The sequence below is a fragment of the Scatophagus argus genome, chromosome 21 (genome assembly GCF_020382885.2).
Source record: "Scatophagus argus isolate fScaArg1 chromosome 21, fScaArg1.pri, whole genome shotgun sequence".
In the NCBI taxonomy this organism is placed as follows: domain Eukaryota; kingdom Metazoa; phylum Chordata; class Actinopteri; family Scatophagidae; genus Scatophagus; species Scatophagus argus.
Genome location: NC_058513.1, coordinates 15,921,904 through 15,945,273, shown reverse-complemented (window position 1 = coordinate 15,945,273; position 23,370 = coordinate 15,921,904). Strand labels below are relative to the sequence as shown.

The following is a 23,370-nucleotide window of genomic DNA, read 5'->3' as shown; positions in this document are numbered from 1 at the left end:
GAATAAATACACAGGAAACAAGTACAAGCAACTGTACACAGTACAGGAAGACTATTTACACTAGAGTTCCTCAGGTTATGGTTAATTATTGCACAGATTTTGTTTCAGGGTCTAAGTAGTAAATACTAATCCTTGCAGCAGTGTTTTACATGAGTAAGATTATTGCACAGTTATTATTACACATGTATTACTGCACAGGTCTGGCGTGACCATTTTGTCCCATTATTGCACATGTGTTATTGTCCAGTTAACACATTCATCAGCTTAAAACGTCCAGGCTATCAGCTGTGCTTGTTGTGGAGTCTGACAGCAGTGGGCAGGAAGGAGCTGCAGTACCTCTCCTCCACACAGTGCGGGTGGAGCAGTCTGTCACTGAAGCTTATAAAAGCTATGACATTAAAGTTGAGCATGAAAAAAAAAGGATAAAAGTTTTTAAAGTTAACATCATTCTCAGTTTTGGCATATGACACATTGAATGCATCCATATCCATCAGTGGGGAGGAATCCATAATTAAAGTGTGTCTATTTCCTTACCTCCATTAACCAGGAGTTTGAGTGCAGGCAAAATTACTTGAGGATGTTCAACATTAAAGGGTTGGTTCGCTCAATATACTCAAAAAAGGCTCTCATATTCCTGCCTGAGCCTTGACAAGAGGTGAATGAAATTTCATTTGTGGTGCTGAAAGCTTATAAAATAAGAATTAGGCTTACCATCAGTTTCCACAGAGAATGCTCTTTGTTTTCATCCCTAGCAAAGAAATAGGCCTGTGTGTGTGTGTGTGTGTGTGTGTGTGTGTGCGTTTAGTCATTTGGGTGAACTAACCCTTTAGTGAGCTAGCCGGGCTGCTACAGCCTTACCTGGCATGTTAATAAGCTAAAATAAAGCATATTATTAGCAAGCTAGCTGCTAACAGTCTGATTAAGCCACTTCAAGACGACTTTGGGGAGGAGAAAATTGTTTTTAACTCTCTATCGCTGCCATTTCTTCTTCTACCGTCACTCGCATCAGCTGCACTTCCGGCGGGACGTCACTGTGTTTCTTCCCATGACGTCGCAGCTTGTTACCTGGACGCTGGTCCCAGAGGGGACTCCGTGAAGAAACCAGGGACCTGTGGTGCACAGGACTGAGGTAAGGTAAGTGCTAGCTGCTTGTGCTAACACGCATGTTTTGTGCTGGCGTCTTGGCTTTGATTAGCTGGTTGGCTGATAATTTCTGCTGTTGTTTAGCTTTGCACAGTGTTTGCGTTTGTATTATTAGCTGTGATTAATTTCCTGGTGGACAGGCTTGTTTTGGCGGCTTATTTGCTTGCTGTTTGGCATATTATATGAACTTCCGTGCTGCTTTTATTTATTTATTTTTTTAAATTCTTTCCTCTTAGCTGTAGTGCTGTTTATCCATCTGGATGGTTTTGATGTGAAAATTGTCGCACTTGTGTGTCAGTTGGCTTTACTGTTCTTACTAATCTTCATTTCTGATTTCCTGGTTTGTGTCTTATTTTGCTGCTGCTACTCAAGCATTTTGCAAGCTGTGAGCTTACATGCAGTTGTTGTCCCCCCCTCCTCTTATTAATCGTCTGCATCAGATAAATAATACACAATAATACCACAAAGGTTTGACATAAAGGATGCATGTGTCTGATACAGCTGCCATGTGTCTCTTTTTCTGCCCTTTGTGGTTCACACTTAGGTGAGAACAGCACTTGTGAACCATTTCAGTATTTACACCTCTTGTGAAGCATGCAAGCACCGCAGCCACAGCTTCCTGCTCAATACATGGGTGTGATTAAATAAGCAAATATGCAGCAGTGGCAGACCATGTGCATACACTGTGTTTGCAAAAAAAACAGAAATAAATAAAAAAGTCCTGGCTAATTTTTTTGTTTTTCTGCTTCCTGCCCAGCTTGGCACTGTGCTTGTAGAAGTGGGGGGTCTGTGTGGTTCCAGGTGACCCGTAGCTGTGTGGGAGGTTTGGTCGCTGGCAGCGGTGGGTCTGCATGCTTATCGGAAATGCCCCCACACCCTCACCGACTATAAAAGCAGTCAATGTTTCCTCGTGGCTCATAATGAGATACACCTTCAGGGCTGTTTATTTACAAGGCTCTGAGACACCTCTGTGTATTAACAGGGCTCTCATTCATAATATTAGAAGTGATGTATTGGCAAACCCGTCCTCGGATGGGGATGTTGACATCGCTAGCAAATTGGGGAAGAAGTTTACTTGGTTGTGGGGATTTCAGCTGCGTGTCCAAACAGATAAGTACCGCACCGTGTTACAGACCACAAAATTCAGTTTTGTTTTCAGTCATATCACAGTGTTATGCTTTTGCTCACTTCACTTAAACAGCCAAAGTCAAGTTGTAGCTTTTGGCTCTACAGGGAAATGCAGTCTTTGTTTTTTGACCCGCGTGCTGCAGTTGTGCTTTCAGAATATGTGCCAGCACACAACTGTGTACAAAATGTCTTACTCAGTGGATCAAAACTGTCTAGAATTTGTTCAGTTCTAATGAAATGTTTCTGCAACCTGCAACTAAACCAACGAAGCAACTTAATAAGTGATCAGAATAAAATTTCCCAACAAAATTTTAAAGACAATATTGTCAGTTATTGTCATCTTAAGAGTTCTGCAGGTCCGTAATTGTGCAGCCATAGTGAAGACATTTTACAATATGTTCACTCCACCAAGTTAACTGTTGGGTATTACGACTGATCTAGATTTCTGAAGTTAAAATTAGCTCTGAATCATTGTTTTCTCTTTGCGTTCTCAGGGGTATAGATGCTCTATATCTGACTGACACATCCTGCTGGTTGTTTGTGCGGGTCCCTTTCAGGTTGCGCAAACAAGATCCAACAAAAGCTCCCTGCTTCCATACGCAACTCAAAATGGGGCTTATTCAAATAAGGAAGGGCTGATAAGTTTAATTTTTTTTTAATGCGACCAAGATGAGGTACTATACTGTATCTTTAAGTCCAAATTGAATTGAATGCTAAATACATTTTTTAATGCCATTAAACTTCCCTTCCCGATTTATATTGGCCGAACGCAGAAAATTATCCTCTTCATGCTTTCCGGCCCTCAGGGTAGACGTGGACATTAATGAGCAGAAATCACCACAGTGTGCATGCTGGGAAGTAGAGCAAATAAAAAGGTGAGTAAAATGTTTTCTTCCTGTCAGTCACAGACTTCATCCTGCAGGGAATAAAAACATTCTTCAGTGGTATTTTTCACTCAATAAATAGTTCAGGATGAATTAAGATTAACAATGTACTTATACAAACTTTGTTTCCAAGGGGACTCATGTCTGTGTAGTCTGATGACACAGCTTCTCCAAAGAGCCACTTAACCTCAGTGGAAAATGTATTGCATTAAAGGTAAACAACAGTCCGCGTTACAGTCCGGCATGATGCAGTCGCAGACAAAGCTATCAGAATCCATTGAAGCAAAGCTGCATGTAATTTTCAAGGCCAGTTCACATGCAGGTAGTGACTTGCTTCTCATCAGAAAATCATCTGTGATATCTGCAAGCCTGGAGCTGGGTAATTGCTCAGCTGGAGCACTGAAAGACACACTGGAGAGGAAGACAAACAGGATGTGGTGTGAATGATGAAAAAAAAGCCCAGCTTGGCAGGCTGAAGTGGAGCATGTTCTCTTGGCGAGTACCCAACTTGTCCCCTGAATCTAAGCGACCTGTATTAACTCATGACTAACCTGATTAACCTGTTCACGGATCTGACAGACGCAGATAGAGGAGTGATAGATTTCCGGGCTGGCAGCCAAGCGAGCCATCTTGGAGGAAATGGTTTGTGTAATTAACAGAGAAGCTCAGCAGAGTGACAGGGGGTAATTGTAGCTTTTGCAGATGATGTCTTATTGTCATCGAGGGTGCCTCCTGGGGCTGTTATGGGTACAGTCGGCCGCTGCTTTGGGCTTTGGGATGGGAACAGACACCTGGCAGCACTAGACACGCGAACCCCCATTGACTTCCCCTCCCTGATGCAAACCCCTTCTCCCCCCACCTCTCCCATCCCTTGACAGTAGAGCAGGTTGCTATGTGGTGTGTTTGATCATATTAGCTTCAAGCTGCTGCAAAGCAATTGCACAATATCCAAACAGGCTTGTCACAAGGGCTGGAAACATGGCAGAGGGGCTGCAGGGGAGGCATTAAAAATTTAGCGGTCTAGCCTGCTCTCCTCTGAGAGCTCAACATTGAGCGGCTCTTTAAAAAGGAAATGGTGGCTTGGTGGATGGCTTCACACGCGATCTTGCACTTTGGCCTTTTGCTGCACCCCTTGTTTAGTCTGCACCCTGCACCTCAGGGTTCTCCAAGATGGCAAAAAAAAAAAGTGAATTATTTTGCTGCAGGCCTCGTGTCTGTATCTGTAATATGTCTATTTCCCAAGTGGATCTTGGTTTCTGCTCTGATCACAAGGTGCGTCATAATCATGACAGGAGGAAAACGTGTTTTTTGAGGCAAGATGGAGCGTGGGAGCTGTGAAGAGCACGGAACAAATCACATGTATGGATTCTCTATCAACTCTGGCTGCTCATTTACTGTTGGCATATCATACTGCTAATCTGTAAAACATGTAGTGTGTACTTTTCATTGGAGCTACTTTCTACATAAATATAATCCTTCTGAAAACTGTTGGCAGCATGTGGCAGACCCGTTCTGGTGTTGTTGCATTTCAAATCTGTGATATTTTCCTGTATTTGTGCTACCTCTCTGGTGTTTTTATTTATTTATTTTGTTTTTTGCCCTTTCCTGATCATAATTTATGATGCACAAAAGAACAGACTGAATCAACTACATCCTTTTATAGTAGATGTTAGATTAGGTTGGCGGTGATTTGCACGAGAATAACTGACAAAAAATAGCAAGAGCATACAGCACAATAGGTGAGAAAGGAAGGTGACGAAGAGCCTGAGCACAACTAAAAGGTCAGGGTCTGTGGAATTTCTCACAGTCTACCAAACAAGAGAAGCAATCTGAAAGTGACCTGCTGCTTCAATGGAAAATATAAGTTGGTTTTCAGATTGTGTAAGAGGAAGTGTGGTTTTCATTTTTGCTTCATACTGAAGTGAAGTCCAAATTTAGATCGTACAGACGTCTAACGCTGCACTGAATGAACATTTCAAAAATGAAAGGCTTGACTAAACTGGTTTCAGGTGGACAAAAGGTTTGCTACATGCCCAAATATAGCCAATACATATGGGGCCTCGTTGGATCATACTTTCCTCCCCTCGCCTTCCCTCACCCAGGCCCCCACCTCCCCTTTCCACTGTTTCCCCTGTCTGACAGATGTCAGACATGCTGCGACAGGCTCGGCCCCAGAGATGTTACGGCAAGAGGAAACACAGGGATCAAGAGGGAGTCTATCTTATCACTGCAGGTATAAAAGGAGATTAGTCAACTCACCTGAGGAGAAGCCCGAGCTGGTTTACACGGCGGTAATGACCGGTTAAACAAAGGCGGTGTTGCAGTGGGGCCCTATACAGCCGTCCTATCAGGTTCGCTTTCCTCAGATCAGTCAGTTGCACATCAGCTCTGTTTCCTTTCTCCAAGTCGAGATCTGGTTTTGGCTTGTCCACTCTGATATAAAAATATAATCATATAAAAAGAGCAGGTGAATTTGGATACCTGCTCACAGGAACCTCTGGGGTCATGTTGTATGTAATACATAAATACATGAATTATAAATACAGTGATTGAAGATTAATAGATTTTTTTGCATTTGCATGTTTAGAAGCCTCGGATAAGAGACTGGCAACCAGTTCACGTGTTTGTCTGTCATATCCTTTTATTTATGAATGCAGATTCGTGTTTGCTTGATGTCTGTGCCGTCTCATGACAAGGGATCTGACAGGAATGGTGTGTGCTGCACAAGTGTCAAACCCTCCCGTCTGGTCATATGAAGCCCCTGCTGGCTCTATAGATAAGTCTCTGTTAACAGCAGACAGAGGAAGCGGCAGGCTGGCTCACACACCTGTCTGTTTCATGGTGACTGTGGGCGGGGGGCTTGAAGTGAGGTAAAGGTAGCGCAAAAGGCAGGTGGGCTTCACTGATTAAAGAGAATGAATAAAATAGCTGAATGTCAAGCAGATGTTTGTGACTGTTGATACACCTTGCAAGTGCTGCCTCAGTGCGAGTGTTCTGCAGTCCTGCCGGTTTTTGTGGAGTCTGGTTTTTCTTTACGTGTTTGTGTGATTTTTACTGCTCCCAAGTTTATGTTAAGCTTCAGTGTGCAGTCCAGAAGAAAGCATTGCCTTTCTGATGTGTGATTTATTTGGCTTTTAAAGCATTTTACAGCTGCAACCTTGTTTGTGCGCTACCCAAGTCCATAAGTGATGTTGTTGTACTGCTTAGATTTATATGTGCTGCTCACATGCTGTATACACCACAGCTTTCTGCGTCTTTACAGCGTGGTTATACAATACATCTGTGACACACAGATGTATGTGCTTCTCAGTAAGCGGGAACCATATGCATAAATCAGGAATAAATTATAGTGAATTTTGTGAAATAAAACAAGCAGCTCAAATTTATGGTATCGAAATATTATGCAACAAGAAACTAGCTAAAACCAAAACCAGCTTGACGTTATGTTCCTCAAAGAATTCTGCTTTGAATAGGAAATATTTTGGCTGGGATGAGTCCCAATCAGAATTAGTTTACTGTGTAAGTGAATAGCTTTACTTACTTAACTGAAAAAAGCCTCCCATTGACTCAAGACATCTCCTTTTCCTTCTCTGGAGTTGAACTGAAAACATTCAGGCCTGTTTGTGCACAGCCGGTACAACAGAAGATCTGCTTCTGACACACATGAGACCTCCATAAGCTAAAGTAACTGCAGGTGCAGGTACGCTTCTGTCCCATCTTGTTTTTATGCACACAATTCACATTTTACTTAATGGGCATTTCGGAAATTTGCTTAAAACTCAGGATTTAATGGAAACACAACTTGACACGATGAGCAGACAAACAAATAGAAAGGAAAATTCGTTTAACATCGAAAACAAAATCCTGCTCACCCACCCACTCACACACCTTACAGTGTGAATGCGTCGGTAGCCTGTAACCTTGTGTGTATTTGTTTGCATGAACACATCACTTGTGGGTGCCAGTTTCAATGTGTAGATGCACACTTGATGGAGACAGTGCAGTGTGTATGTGGACACATACACACACACACACACACACACACCTCCCCCTGCTGAGACACTTAAATGTGGTCAGACACACGCCGACTGATGGCCATCAATAATGCACATGGCGGTGGGATACGGCAACCCGCGTTATCATTAGGGACAATAGGTCTGTCCCTGCTGGAAGCCCCCATCTCCACAGACTGATGGCTTCAATTTCCTATCCGATGAAGAAGAAAAGTAGGAGAGAAAAAAAAAATCCCATTGCCAGACCAGCCAGGCCCAAGTCTGTGAGTGAGTATCATTGTCCCATCTAATGTGTGATTATTAACGTCAGGTCCCTGCACGAGACAGCCTGAGTGTTTGTGCCAGAAAAATACATCTTTATGATGATTAAAGTATTCACTAACAGATGAGGCAATATCTCACAGTTTGTCAGCAGGGGGTCCTTGCCCAGCTGTTGGCATGATAATGAGTGGGAGAGAAGGATACTTTCTGTGTGTGTGTGTGTGTGTGGAAGAGAGAGTGAGGCAAAGAGAGAGCAGAGGAAGTAGGGTGTCAATGTTTTGGTGATCAGAGCGAAGAAAATCTAAAGAGATTCTGTATTTCAACACAGCATTTCAGCTTCAGTGGTGTTTATATCTAATGGTTATCATTCTGTCATCAGGAATTATGGGTTTATCTAATATCAAAGAAAAATAAAAATCATTTGAAAGGAGATTTTGGAAGTCAAACAGGAATGTCTGGGAATCTTTTGTGGCTGATATATTTTTTCTGAAAGATTTTACCCGAGCGTGGCTGCATGTTGTGTGCATCTGCTTCAAAGAAAGAAGGAGGGGAAAAAAAGAGGAAAAATGTGGGCGCGTCCGTGTGGGCGCGTCCGTGTGTGCACGCGTGGGCACGTGTGCATGTGTGCACAGCAGTGTTTCCACATGTGGCTGTGCTGGCATCACCGTAAACCGCTGCCTCCACCTCGGGGGGAACAGGGCTCCATTTCATCTTTGTTTAGGTGATGTCACATTCAGACTTCAATGGTAATGCTTCTCGTGCTGCTCAACGGTTACCACTCTTTAGTCTGGAAACCATTGCCCTGCCACTTCCTCCTGCTGGTCCATGACCGACGACCCACTCACAGCCCTAATCAGGCCCTGATGAGAGCAGCCCGGCGTTCCTGCGTGGCTGAGGGGCTGTTTGAGGTGGTTTGCTGGTGATGGAGGTGGTGGAAACTCCTTTTGCCACCAGGCCTTCCCAGTCCTGGCATGAAAATGGGCCCCATTTGGGGTTTTCCTCTGGAGACGTGTGGACGTGGTGGCAGTGTGGATACACATGTGGTGAGATGGTTAATGAGAGGAGAGTGGAGATGTATCACATGTTGCATATATTTCCCCCTCTTCATAATGACTGTTACATCAATTGCCTGCATCACTGCAGCATTTGAACGTCGCTTACAGTTTTAAGGTTGGTACATTAGTGTAATAAATTTATTCATAGCCTTCTCGCGGCCCCAGGAGCCGGTGGGCATCTTCTTTAATAAGGCGCTGACATCTGTCTGCTGAGATTTCCCACTGAGCATCATCTCCCACAAATGGGGGCCAAAGACCCGACTGTGTGTGTGTGTGTGTGTGTGTGTGTCTGTTTGTCATTGTTTCTGCACACAGAGTCTCACACATGCTAATATTTGGCCGCATGCCATCAGCACACCGCGAACAGGGGAATGAAATGAACACATTAGCTCACGTCATTGAGCAGCCTGCCACCCATACGGAGTCATACCTGTATTTAACGTCTTGTCCGCCGCGTGACTGCTGATACCATCCATGATACTGAATACTAATGCTTTTTTTTTTGCTTCAACACGCACGTGTAACATGCCATCAACAAGTCATCTGAAACATGCGATCACTTCATTACATGGTAGATTTTACATCCATCCTCTGCCCTCCCACTGCTCCCCTCCACCATCATAATTGCCTAGACACTGGAGGCAGTGTTTCTGAGCAGGCACTGGGAGGTTATATGTGAATTTTACAGATAAAGAGAGCATTCTTCCTTATTCCGTATCATTAGGTGTCGTACTGATCAAACGACGAGAGTCGTAGATAGTTCACCAGACTAAATTTACCCGCTGCAGTTTTTTGTCTTCAGGGCAATGGTTTCTTCACACTAGTTCAAAGACAGAAAAAAAATTATGCATTTGATTAGGATTCTTTTGATAGTGTCAGTATCACATGTCATTGTGCATACACAAGTGTGACAGCTGAGGGTATGCAGGAGGAACAGAAGATGGAAAATGTCATGCAGCTTTTTGGGGTGACGGAAACTGATACTGAATTAAATTCACCTGTTAGGGTTATGTTAAAGATTTCATAACTGTAGTGAAAGCTTTAAAGAGACCCAGCACTGAACTGCTGTCTCCTGTGTCCCCCGTGACCTCCTGCTTACACTGATAAGTGTTACTCTGTCACACCTTACTTCATCCTTCGCTCCTGACATGATTACTGTGCTGACTGAAAGACTTTGTGCCACTTGAAGATAAACGGATATCATTTTGTGGCTGCTGCTGTTGGTCTTTGTGCCATGACAAACATGTTTATTCATGTGCACACTTTAAAAGACCCAGTCAGCAGGTCGGGTTTTGGAGTGCACCCATAAGTGCTTGGACCTTTATGACTTCATGTAATTCCTAACATATATCCACCCAACTGACTGACTGGTCCTGAAAACGCCTGTGAGGATGTGCAGGGCCTTGAAAGATTGCTATCCTCAGTAGGAATGAGGAGAAGTATTTAGAGATGAAGTTACACCTTGTTTTTTGCCCCCCTTTTCGAGGAAAGAATACTTCAGCCTTGTCACCTGTGATTTACAGTCAGCTGCCATGTCTTTCTACGCTTTCCCAGCAGTGCAGTGGTAGCCGATGTTACTAAACCAGAAGGGAGAAACGTTTGTGCGTCCCAGCGGAAAGACAGTCACGCGGTGCAAATGTAGCAGCACAAGTCACATCTTTAGCAGCGTGATAAAATTTTAATGTGCTGTTTTAAGATCACAGAAATAGCTTAAAACTTATATACAGGATGGAATCCAGCAAATAAGGAATAAAAACTGGGAATCAAATGCTATCTGTGTGTGAGATATAAAAATCGTGATAGTCCAGCAACAAACTTGGAAAGGACAGCAAGAAGAGCAGACTAACCTCCACGCTGCTCAAGTCCATGTCCTTTTTTAATAAGCGCCAATAAAAGCAAACGGCCAGACTGCGGATGTAATGGCTTCCATTCGATTGTCCTCAAGTAGGGCTGAAAAGGTGAAGGAGAGACAGAAAAAAATGTGGGTGGTCTTTTTTTTTATAGGCGTCAGGGGGTGGTATTGTAACCTGCATAAAATGAGTCGCTGGCAAAAAAGAAAAGGAAAAAAAAAAGTCACCAATAAGCAAAAATGTGTTGCCTTGCATATTTTACAGCCGCTAGAGAGTGCATAGAGTTTACAAGGGTGAGAGTGGTGAGGAGACGTCTTAGAGGTGCCTCCTGATTCGTTTCTTCCAGAGTGAAGCAGATAGTTTGAGAAGTATTTAAGCCAAGAGAAAAAAAAAAATAGGAGGACATTGAAGAAAATGCAAAAAAAAAGAAGAGGAATGAGATAGTGGGGTTGAGAGTGTGGAGGAGAGAGTCTGCAAATCCTTTTCCTTTTCTGTCCATTAGTGTGAGTGGTGCTTTTCCACACTGTGGTTACCTCTCTCTTCAGGTTGACTTATCCCTCTTGAAGCATTCGAGTGGGGGTTGAAGGAAGGGGAAAATGGAAGCGATGGAGGCAGAGGTGGGTGGTAATTAGAAACGTTAACTGTCATCGGAGGGTTATCGGTCCATCTTTCCTGCTGGTACGTCTTTTTGATACTCGCGAGTTTTGCGGAGAGAATTTATCCCAGCAGCCAATTAAAGGGCCTTTCTCTTTCTCTGATAAGAGGACTATTAATACTGTAGCAATGGTTGGCACTTAACCGGCCATGAATGCCCGCCGACGAGCATTGAAGGTTTATCATCTCCTCCCCGGGCTCCAGTTCTTTCTTTCTTCTAGAGAGAATTAACTGATACCACGAGAGGCTAAGCTCCAGGCGCCTTATCAACTGATTACTCACTAAAACCATCAAGTGCATTTTTAATGGAAAAAAAGGGGAAGAGTTGTTTCAAAATATAAAAACAGCTCTGGGCAAACAATGTGCGAGCTCTGTCATAAATTATAACAACCGTGTTGCGGAGTCATAATCTCACCCCTCGTACAAATGGCTGGTTTGAGGCACTCTGTGTGTGTGAGATGAAGTACTTCGTGGAGGATTTTCCCCTCACTCCAGGGTAGGATTGTTCAACAAGCTGTCTCCTTGAAGAATTTTTTTTGTCTAGATTTTTTTTTCTTGTTTTGGTCTTTGCCACAGTGTCTGTGTAGGAGTGCGCATGGCTTCACAGGCATTGAATAAACAATAAACAAATAAAATAACGTCAAAGCATTTTGGTCATATTATGTTTGACGGACATTTCTGTAATGTTCTGAAATGCCAAAAAGTGTTGTTCGTCTTCTTTGGTTGCACAGGACAACCACGAGTGTCCCATCAGTGTAAGCTAAAAACCAAAGAAACCAAAAATGCTCGTTGAATATAATCTACGGTTTTGCAGAGTCTGCATCATAATGGGATTTGAATAGCATTTAACAATTTCTGCAAGTTTAACCAGGAAATACATCCACCCATATGGTCCACAGTATTAGGACCGGCTTCCTGTTATGGCTGTTCCCATTGCAGATAGTAAAAACTGAGGGTGTGATTATAAAAGTGTCCTTTAATCCATCCAAGTTTTGACAGTGCAAAGACTGAAAGTGCCAGTTCATGAGTCAAGCGTGACGGGTTCGCGTTACAGTGGTGCTTACGGGTGACACTGACACTCATTTGGCACATTGACTTCCCGTGGGAACGTCCACTCGCGGTTCTCTAAGTCACTTTGCACTCATGGCGTCCTCAGCTGCGACGGAAAGGAACAAATGAGTCCACGTGTAAGACAGTAAACAGCCCCATCAAGACGGAGCAAAGTGGGACGTGTGCGCTGTGTGGTTCTGTATTTACGCCTCTGTGTGTGTGTGTGTGTGTGTGCACGCCTGTATGTGTCTGATGTGCTCATCAAAGTGTGCACGCGAGTGAGGGAATGTGACCAACCATGCAAACTTGCTGGGAGAGCAGGAGATTCTCAGCAAAAAGCAAGAGTGCCCCATAAGAGAGAGGAGAGGAAGGCAAAAGACGGAGCTCGGCTGTACATTTACGGATGAAAATTTCATGACGCTAAATCTAGACAGACTTTTAGTGTCAGTCAGGATTACGGCAGCAGCCCGAGCATTCATGAATTATTAACCCGAGGGGAGAGATCCCCGGGTGCTAGGACGAGGAGCAGAGGAGAAGGAGAGAGAGAGAACGGCGGAAGGTGAGAGGAGGAATCGAGCTCGAAGTAAATAAATAAATAGATCAATACACGGGAAAACAAATGCAGTCGGTGCGGCAGCCTTTTAAAGCTGGATTGCACCTTTGTAGGAGGTGACTAAAAGGGCACAGGCTTCTCTGGAAGATGTCGGTGCCTGTCTGTGTCTGCTCGGCGTTCACACTGTAAGCTCACTGTGGCAAAGATGGAGAACCTGGGAGTGCTTTGGTGATGGTGGTGGTGGGTGCTGACAGGGAGATGTGTTTAATATAAAACCTGTGCTGTGAAGGGGAAGATCACTGTGCGGTGCCATGACAACCACCCACTTATCTCAACTGTAGCTTTAAGTATATTTCAAATTAATAGTGGAAAAGTACTGCTAAGGGGTTGAGTGTAAATTACCGGTGACACAGCAGGCTTGTACGTTTGTTTTAAAATCTACCGACATTCGTATTGTACACCAGGAGAATTTAGAGGTACTGTATTTATTGGATGGCAGGTAATGGCACAGTCATTGCTGATTGAGATGTTTTTCTCAACTTTTTCAAAATTTTGTTACTTCTCAGTAGATTTTTCATCTTAAGAAGAAGTGACTTTTTGCTCTGCCCACCACATCAAATCAAAATAAGGAAATATGGACAGAAGGCAGAGTCTCTGCACACCTTTAGTGAGTCATAATGATTGAGAGAAATTACTTTCGTAGGAGTCTGTGCATTACTTTTACTTAGGAAATTGCTGCATGTTATGCCTTTTAAATGCACAACCTCCATCCACCTTTTTAGAGCATGTCTGGAAAGCTTGCCAGCAGCCACAGAGGAGCACAACAGAAATCTCATGGTACTGAAGCGCCCCTGTTGTTGTTGTCGTCGTCACTGTTGGCTGTGGCCTGACTTAACAGGCTTTGGAAACAGGAGGGTAAGTTAAGACATCACTGATACCCTGAACAGCTAAACAAATATTGAGGACAGCCGCTCTGCTCCCCTACTGTCCTTCGCTATGCCACACAGCCGACACCAGGTGAGGCGACCCCCACCCCCCCGGGTCTCTCTCGCTGCTGGAATGTCAGAGGGGGTCCACTGTTGACCCAGACGGACCTGCCACTCTTTGTGTGTGTGTGTGTTAGAAGGACGGGGGTGTTGGTTAGGCTTTACCCTCGTGCTCCCCAGTCCCCCTGTCTGCTGCTCCCTTGGGGGACTTGAGCCAAGAGGGGCCAAATGCAGGGTCTGGCTCCTGGTTTCCACTGTCCCTACTGTGTCTCCTTCTTCCTCACCCTCCCCGTTCAGAGACATTCCTCTCATTCTGCCCACATTGACTCCCACTCCTCTTCAGCAGGAATGGTCTCTTTTCACTCCTCGCCTGTTTGTGCTGCAGGGATTCTCCTGGGGAAGAAGAAAAAGATGCGAGTCGAGTTTACAAAACAAACCAGCGCCTTGCTAGCCGTCCCGTTGGCACGAGTCAGAGTATACAATGAGAAGAAACACTACAAGTTTGATTCCAGCGCTGCAGCTGATGATTATTTTTACCTGCAGTTATTCAGTTTTTCTATAAAATGTCACTCGTTGACAGAAAAATGTCACTGTAAAATGTGACTCGTTACATTTGCTTGTTTTGTCCGAATAAATCAGAGAAAAGCAGCAAATTCTCTCGTTTATGAGCAGCACACTTTTGATGTTTTTGTTCCATTGATTATTTTAATGATTGGTCAATTATAAATGATGGACCCATTCATTAATCAGCTAATTGTTTCGGCTGCTGTAGTTGTGTCAGTGCATTTAAATTTGTCCACTTTCTGAAGCTGACTCATGATTTCCTGTAATCTGAAGTGTGTAGCTCTGCCAACTGTCTCCACTGATATGTAGGTCACTGGAGGTTTTCAAAACTGTAGGCTATATGAGGGATACATATGGATACAGAATATGATAGGACAAGATAGAAGTTTTGTGTAGACCACAGGGCGTAATCCTGCAAATGAAATCAGAAGGCGACCTGCAGAGCGCCAGTGTGGCGTGCGACAGCGACACAAGCCCGAGATGCACGGGGCACACATGGGCCTGTGTCTCTTGCCATCTGCTATGCCGATCATTAGGAAGGATGTCACACTGAGTTGGGACCCTCATAGATGCGAGTGCCCCTCTTTGTATGCCTCTCCCACTCTGTTGCCCTTTTGTTGCCTTCGAGCTTGATTCCAGGGCCAAATATGAGATTGGATTTGCGGGGGAGTTGATTGTTTTTTACTCAGCAAAGGAATCCCCACAAGATGCCGAGGTCGGGTCACAAGGCCGCGGGGGGCCCGTTCCCTTGTGGGTAGGCATGAAAGGTTACGCAGTGCCCATCCTTATGTGCGTGGTTGCACATGCGGCACGCTTGCATATTTATTTGCATTTACACTTTATAACATAGTTTTTGTGTCTTGGGTCATTTGCATCTCCATAGCCGCCCCCCCTCCCGGTTCCTCTAAAGGATGGGCTCGCACTTTCCTCTCTGCTCGTGTCACGTCTCGTGTGCTCGTAGCTCACGCTCACGAGGTGCATCAGGTACGCAGAACAATGTCTGACGCATTATTTGACACGTTGTGTTATCACATGATGTAAATGAGACATGGGATCTATTAACCAGCACCCCAGTGATTTGTGTGTGTGTGTGGTTGTATGTTCAGATATCAGACATTCAGTCTGTGACCTGAGGGACGGGGGTCCTCGAGAACCCTCAACAGCTTGGATGATAAATATCTAATCAATATGAGCTGCATTTGCATGGAGAACACAAGACCCTGAAGCTGTAGAAACAAATCAGTCGATCATCGAGCATTTGGACTCCTACTTAAACTCAGATTTTGCCAGAAATTAAAATATTTGCTTATGATTGAACTGTACTAAACCTAGTTATAATACATCTCTCTTTTACTTTTAGATGCATATATTTTTACTTTTATTTAAGTAAAGGATTTGAGGACTTCCTCCAGCACTGCAGATACGACTACAACCTCCAGCATTCATTACTTCAAAATTATAGGAAGGAAGGGTTAACTTCAGCAAATTTTATCTGAAAGGGACAAGTGTGAGGATAGAACAAAGGAGGAAAGAGGAAGGATGAAACGAGAAGCTCAAGGTGACATTTGAATGCAGACTTTGTCTTAAACAAACAAACCGGCTGTTTATGTGGGAAAGGAGTTGACCAAGCCAATAAATCACTATCTTCTGCTCCTGAGGAGATACCACTGGGCTCTGATAACAGACACAAACAGGAGGCTGGTGGAAGAAGAGACTCCATTAGTTCACTGTAAAATGAAATGATGCACTTTTTGGTGTTTGTTTTAGATTTTTTTTTTGCCAGTATGTTAATTGGAAGTAATCATTAAATGCCACCCTGCACTCCTCGTGCCATGTGTGATCTGTGACATTGATAATCCCGTCCTTCGCCCAGAGAGCCGCCTGAGTGGCGTTGCTCAGACCTTCGGCCAATAGAAGGTCAAGTGAGAGCACATAGTCCATAGTCCAATCTGTTATGTCAAAGCTGAGGTCCTTCCTGATCCTTGATGGATCGTCCATTGGGAGAACATAAGGAGCAGCGACAACACAGAGCTACACATCAATCAACCGTCTGATTACGGGGGGGAATACACCCACAACTTGTCTAGAAATATTTAACTTAAAGGTACAATGAGGCGTTCACGGTGTAGACAAACAGCTCCGTTTACATTCAGTGCTTCTCACTTTGAATGCATTTGAAATCTTCATTGTTTACATCATCTTGCAGGCTTCTTGTCTTTTTCATCGATACCTTCACTTTCACAGTCACTTTCACAACTGCCCTTTGGCTGACGAGCGAATCATCTCAGTGATGTAATGTGTGTCTCATCGCTCCTGGTCGCGGCCTGCACATGCGTCCTTGTGCTGTTAGAACATGTGATACAAACAAGACAGGGATCAGGACATTAATATGTTGCTCTCTACAGCCCCTAGTGGTTAAACAATCTAACCTTTTTTTAAGCTCCTTTGGTCTCATTTGGTATTAGATTGATCCAATAATGGGATGCACTTCCTTTTGAAAAGATTTACCAGCAGATCTACATTATTAAGCAAAGTTTAGTATAGTTTTTTTAATATATATATGGAACATCCCCTGAGTTAACCCTGATACAGCTCATCCAGTGTAATCTCTGTGGCTTTAGTCTGATACTTTTTTCCCTTGCTGAGAAACAGAATGGGGGCAGGAGGAAGAGCTGGTGTTTAGTTTTTGAAGCGTCCCCCGATGAAGGTGCCAGAACGTGTGACAGGGTGCTAGAGAGAAATGGAGGGAGAGAGCGAGGATGAGGAGAGAAAAGGGGGAGAAGTAAACTACAAGGCGGCTGACAGTCCCGAGGCCTCTCCGTCACTTTGCAGCCATGTATGGAGTTAGCTCAGGGAGCCGTGCTGCACCCTATGGAGCTGCCCTGTCGACAGGCGCTGGGAGAGGTGTTATCACCCCTTTAAACACCGAGAGAGGAGGCCTGAGTGGCTCAGGGGAGGAGTGGTGACAGTTCTCTGCAGGACAGGAGACGAGAGCAGATAGGAGGCGAAGTGAAGGAGGTCTTCCTTTAAGACTTCCTCAAATAACAAGGGAAAGGAAAGGACATGAGAGAAGAAGGAAGGAAGGAAGGAGGAGCTCCTTAGGGTGCCTACAGCATATTCCTTATATTCCTTATATATTTTGTGGAAGACGAGGACACTTAAAGGGACAAATTCAGGCTCCTTGCAGCCACACGTCCACCAAAATGTTTGGGACAGGCTGCTGCTGGGGGTCAGGACAGCATCAATCACCGTGGGGTGGCCACCCAAATCTGGTCCCTCTCTGGAGACCATTACAATGAGTCCACAATAGGCTGCGGTCAGCCTCCGTTGTCCTATAGGAGAGGGTGGATGAGGTCAGAGTGTCCTGAATGGACAGTGGCCAGCAGTGACCCACTCTTTATTGGTATGTAGAATAAAGGACGGTGGTCAGTGATGTGGGGGGTGGGGGAGGGTGTTGTGGGAATGGATTTAGCAGTAGAGGTGATCGTGGTCGGTTTGTTTCACACTCCGAGCGAGAAGGAAAAACTCATCCAATTTATTTAGTGCGAGTAAATTCTTTTTTTGGTGTGTCGAAGCTGCTGAGTGTCGTATCTTTTTTTCCTCCCTAGTGCTCATAACATACCCGTCACTTCACACCTTTTGCCACTCAGCACATTCTTACAGAATAGCCACAGATGTAAAACACATAATCAAGCAGTCGGCCGCAGCAGGAAACAGCATTTGAGCTCAGATATGCATATGATAGTTGCTATTAAAGGGGACGTTTCGAACATCCATCATGAAGTCTTTTCCTCTCCTGCACGTCTCTGCCGTCTTTTTATATCTTCAGCCTCACCTCCCCTCCCCTCCCAGGGGGTCAGTAAACATTTCGCTTTGAATCAAAGAGTAGTCTGTAGTAAACACTGTACATAATGAATCATTTATGAAATGTAAGCCTCTGTCCTACCACGTAGGGCTGCACATGTTCGTTGAAAACGGTTATGAACATGCTTTGTATGGATTATTCATTCACGTTTTGTGTATTTTACAATAGTCTTAGTGCTTAGTGTTGGTGAAGACTACAAACGGACAGTAATAAGAAGTGACTTTGGTGCTTTGCAAGTGTGTTCATTGGCTCAAATGTGGGAACCAAAGTTCCGTCAGCCTATCTCGACACACTCTGTCTGTTACTCCTGATGGGAATACCAACGATTCGCAAGTCATGCTGTAATTCCTGCCGTTTCACCTTTCCTGTCTCCATAATGGAGAAAACACCTGAGATCCCCCTCCACAAACCTCCACCCCCTCATCGTCGCCCTCTGGGGCCAGATGTTTTGGTCAGATTTTTCTCTGTACCCCCTTTGTGTTCGCTGCATTCTTTAAGTCTGCGTTTCCCGGTCTGTCCTGTTAAAGGTAACATCGTCTACTTCGTCCAATGAAATACTTTTCCTCGTGGCCTTGTTTTGAGCCTCTGTTGTTTTTACAAGTGCTCTCCCCATTTAGATCGATTTTGATTAGAGGACAATGTATGATGCGTGTAGTACAAATTAGGAATCAACTAATTTTGCATTTGCAGTGAAAAAAAATGTTGGTGTCAAAGTTTAAAATTACCAGTGATGAAGTATGAAGTACAATTTACTCAAGTATTATACTTAATTTTGAATTATTTGTGCTTTACTTCAGTATTTCCATTCTGTGCAGCTCTTTGCTTCCAATCCATTACGTTTTGAAGGTGCGTATTGTACTTTTAAAGTCCACTGCGTTTATTTGGTAAGTTTGTTATGAGTTTCTCTGCAGATTCTGTTTTGTCTCTTGCTCGTGATGTGTAACCAGTTGGATCCACAGTGTTGTGGGTGGGATACCGGGTGAGACCACAGACTGCTGGCAAAGGTGGCTGCTTCAGTGCCAAAGAAGCACAATTTTAAATTAATATATATTTTTTTAATCAGAAGTCTGACAAGATGAAAATGAAAATGATATAACTGGAAATCTGTTGAATCTGAAGCTGATAGAAGGCCCGACCAGGAATCAATCTGTTCCTACAGACTTATGAAGTGAGCAAAACAAGGTCCTCAGAGAGTTCAGTGTATATTCTGTCGCTTCTTGTGTCGCTTGCAGCCTGCTAATGTGTGTGGATAGCTTGATTATTAGCGCATTATCTTCAGCCCTGTGTTTTTGCGTTTATCAGCTGTTTGATCTTCAGTGGTATCTGCTCTATTTTTAACTGCGTCCAATTCTTTCCTGCTGTCCGCTTTCCCCGCGGGCGTCATTACAGTTTGATGTGAACTACTGAAATCTAATCTCATCTATTACAGCAAGATGAAGGTAGAACCGTGAAGCACTTGCAGAACGCGGCCCGTCCTCAGTCAGCGTCACTTTAGAGTCTGTCTGTCTGTACAGCAGACGAGTGAGGGCAGCTTTTAATGTGGCACTTTAACTGTGACTCTGCGAGTGATCACAGAGTTACACAAAGAGTTATTTTATGGCAATGAGAATTAGCTCCACTGTGACTGTTTTCCATATACAAACCAGTTTGCCATAACAGACATTTGAACCATCTAGTCGTCTCCTGCCGCCTTCATCTAATTTTTCCTGACCAATAAAAGCAAAAAAGCAAAAAACAAAAAAAAAAAGAACCTAGCACAGCAGAAGAGTTTTTGAACTTTAACGTGGTTCTAATTTTCCACCTCATTTCACAACTTGGAGCTAATAGAGTTGGCAGCGCATCTTCAAGAGGAATACGTTTTCAGATTTATTGGTATGTTGATAGACAGACCTTAGCTCTAATCTGTTCCTTACTGAAGAGATCATTGCTTCGTGGCTTTCAAGTTGCCTCCAAAATCTCATCATGGGCTCATTGTGTTCTGAACGACTGTAAGTGAAGAAGAAGAGGTGAAGAAATGGTGTGTAGTTATGAGGTTAAGACGTCGACCCTTGACTTGTTCCCCTCTGGGTTGATTACATTAAAGATGCCAAGGTTTAATCCTGCAGTTTTACAATTGCATTCTTTCCTGTCAGCAGAAGAGAGTCATACAACGTTCCCACAACCCATTCATAGACCAGTCAGCTCATACACAGCTGCACAGGACATGAACGCTACATGAACGAACTGTAGAGTAGCTGTTGGGCAGCATTTACATATTCAAGTGTAATTGGCCTTGTAGCTGCCGGACTACATCAAGTGCTCTCATCTGTGGTTCAGGAATACTGCTTATTAAAGTTCACCGTAAGTTCAGTTTAAAATTCGAGTTCATTGTAAGTGCTGCGTTCAACTGCAGCATCCTAAGAAGGGGTTCGTTTGCAAAACTCTTTGGACGGGGCAAAACAGCACGATATACCATTAACTTTAATGTGTCGTAGCTCTTCTGCATTCACCCGTCAATGCAAACCTGTTAGCTTCTCAGTAAATTTCCCTGCAAAGTATTAACACTTCAGAGCTCGCCGAGGGTGGGGGTGGGTGAGGCTCACTGAAATATTTATATAGAGCAACTTCCGCATGAGTGAACCCTTCAGGATGAGATCCAGTTAATTTGGGCAGAAAATACACAGTCTATTAATATGTGTATACTATGAATATTTAAATGGCTCGCTCAGTGGTGTCTGACACTGGGGACAGGTGATGTAAGCAGAACACGAATGATGGAATATTTACACTGCGGGTAAATATAGAAGGGGCTCTCTCTCCTCCATATATGTGACCAATTTCTCGTCTGAGCTGCTCTGACATTTTGGAGACGCTCACTGTGCTTCCTATATCCTGAGCCCGTGGCTGTATGGCACCGCACTGACACGAAGCATTTGATTCGGCTAATGTAAAACATACCGGCAGAGTGAGCCTTCGGGGTCCTCCCAAATGAGATTAGAGAATCTCACATATGGCTCCTAATCCTCTTGATTTAAGGGCTAGTTAAAGCATTTCCCATTAACATGTTTCCAGTTCCTGTTAGATTAAGGCTTATTGTATGTTACTGTTTACTGGAAGCAGCGCCGGTTTCATGAACGAGTGTTGATTCTTTTCAGACGAATGCAAAAAATAAGCCAAAAGCTGCTGCAGAAATTGTCCTAAAACGACAGCACAGTCAGTCAGTCCTGCCTGCTTGTGTTTTCATATGCACAGATTGAATTTATTACCAATGCATTTACACATTTAAATAAGCAGAAATAAGGTGTAGAGCTTTGTTTTTATCCAACTGCGTCAATTTTAAGATATGTATTATGGCTATTTTTTAAAAGAATCTGATTAAAATAATAAAATGGGTCTTTTTGGGAGCTAATGCTCTGTAGTTAATATTTTTCTACTTTGAACAGTTTTTTTTTATATATATATTTTTTGGATGTATACGGTCTTAAAAGAGGGAGCCTAAATTATGAAATACAATTTATATTTCGTCTATACAACAGAATAATTGATTTTGATCCATAGCGCATGAATAAAGTGTAAACAGTCTTATGTTTCTTTTATCATGTGTTTGTATTAATCTGATTTTGTCTTTATCTGTGATTGTTACAAATGCACATAAAGTGCCGATTATACGGTCTGAAGGGAGAAGATGTTCCACAGGTGTGTGTCAGTCAGCGGAAATGCTTTCAGTGTGCTGTTTGTGTGTGTGCGGCACCAGAACGGAGGAGGAGGAGGAGGAGAAGATGAAGAAGAAGAACACTCAGGCTGAGCTCCACTGACACAGAGGCTGAGTTTCAGCAAAGAGACACAACAAATACAACATGTGTAACATATTAGAGTCAGGAAGGACCGGACCAAGACACACACACACACACACACACACACACACACACACACACACACACTCACACTCACACAGACAGACAAACAAGCACACGTAAATCAGGACAGGTGGTTTCCACACCGAACTGGACTTCTAATTGAATCCATCTTTATAGCCAACGGCAACGTTCACTTCATCCCATCTTCCCCCTGATGCTGTCCTGCACTGTCTACAGTGTAGAGGAAACTTTTTTTTTTTTTTGCCCCAAATCATCTTCAAATAAAATGAAGACTGAACAAGCGAGCGTTCAGTCACTTCTGGTCTTCATGTGCTCTATCACACATTGGCTATAAGAATAGAAATCACATCAGTGTTTTTTAAAAAATTGCCTTGTTTTTCCAACTCTTAACTTTTTGCGGTAAATATTGATCCCTTCTGGCGACAGATTGGTCATTAAAAGTAACCACAAGAACAAACAGAGCTGGTGTGGTAAAGCTGGCCGCGTGCGAGCCCTTCTGGTCCGCTGTTTCCTCACGGGCATCTGGCCCGGTGAGCGGCTGATGAGGTCCCGGCGCTGACACCGATCACATCCTGGCCGCAGGCAAACGCTTCCTGTCACAGGCTGGATGTGCTGAAAGGTGGACAGCCATCTGGCGAGGCCTGCAGGGACTCACGGGCTTACTGGAGCAGATTACACAGAACATACTCGCTCGCTTACTCTTACAAGCTCCCAGAGCTCCCAAAGTTATCGTCTTCTAAATTCTTGATTTGTCCAGCCAGTAAACATTAGCACAGTGCAGCATACATTAGTAACTGTGAACCTTTACTTTAGTGTTATCACCTAAAATAACTGGAAAACCGTGAAGTCATACAACTTCATACAATCAGTACATTTTTTGTCATGACAAAGGCTCAGAATGTCTCGTAACGTGAACATGGTTCTTATATCTCTTATACACTCGCTTTCCTCTATCCATTCATATAAAAAAAATTCCTTTTCATAAAAGTGTATCCCAGAATGTAGTGTTGGTGACATACCAAATAAGTACATGTCTGACTTTCAAGATCTCACATTCAAGAAGCTGTAACAACAGAGCGCTTTACAGTTTTACTTAGTCATTTGATGCCTGCACGATGCTGCATGTGTGTGTCTGTTGAAGATGCTGTCACTGAGGGCGTAAACGGGTTGAAATGCCAACCTGCCAACACATGTAGCAAATGTTGGTTAATATTCATCAGTATTCCTCTCATGCCTTCTCTTCTGCCGTTGGATCGGTGCTAATGACTATGCTTGCTTGAACGTTTGCAGAAGCACAAATCCAAAATAATCTGAATTTACTTTGCATTTTGTGACTTATGTAAGGTAGCGACAGGAACCTTTTTGATCTCTCTAATCCTCCCAGACTGTCCTTTTATGAACCCCTCAAAGTCTTTACTCTTCCCAGCCCCTCGAACCTTAAATCCAGGCATTAAGATAAAGACAGGAGGAAATTCGGCTTCCTTGTGTAGGCCCTTTGGCCCGCTGA

At 43.7% G+C, this 23,370-nt stretch overlaps 1 long non-coding RNA gene across 4 annotated transcripts in view; it reads left to right on the top strand.

The window, feature by feature from the left end:
* The first annotated feature begins 864 nt into the window (after positions 1–864).
* The window catches only part of LOC124052341, a 104,809-nt gene continuing 82,303 nt past the window's right edge, over positions 865–23,370 (top strand). The window contains exons 1-3 of one of the 4 annotated variants that reach the window (XR_006841986.1): positions 865–1,129; positions 2,829–2,945; positions 3,078–3,146. This is a non-coding gene — a long non-coding RNA (uncharacterized LOC124052341). Of the gene's footprint in view, positions 1,135–2,828; positions 2,946–3,044; positions 3,147–23,370 lie in introns of all 4 variants that reach the window. The other 3 variants (XR_006841987.1, XR_006841988.1, XR_006841989.1) reach the window with 3 other exon arrangements.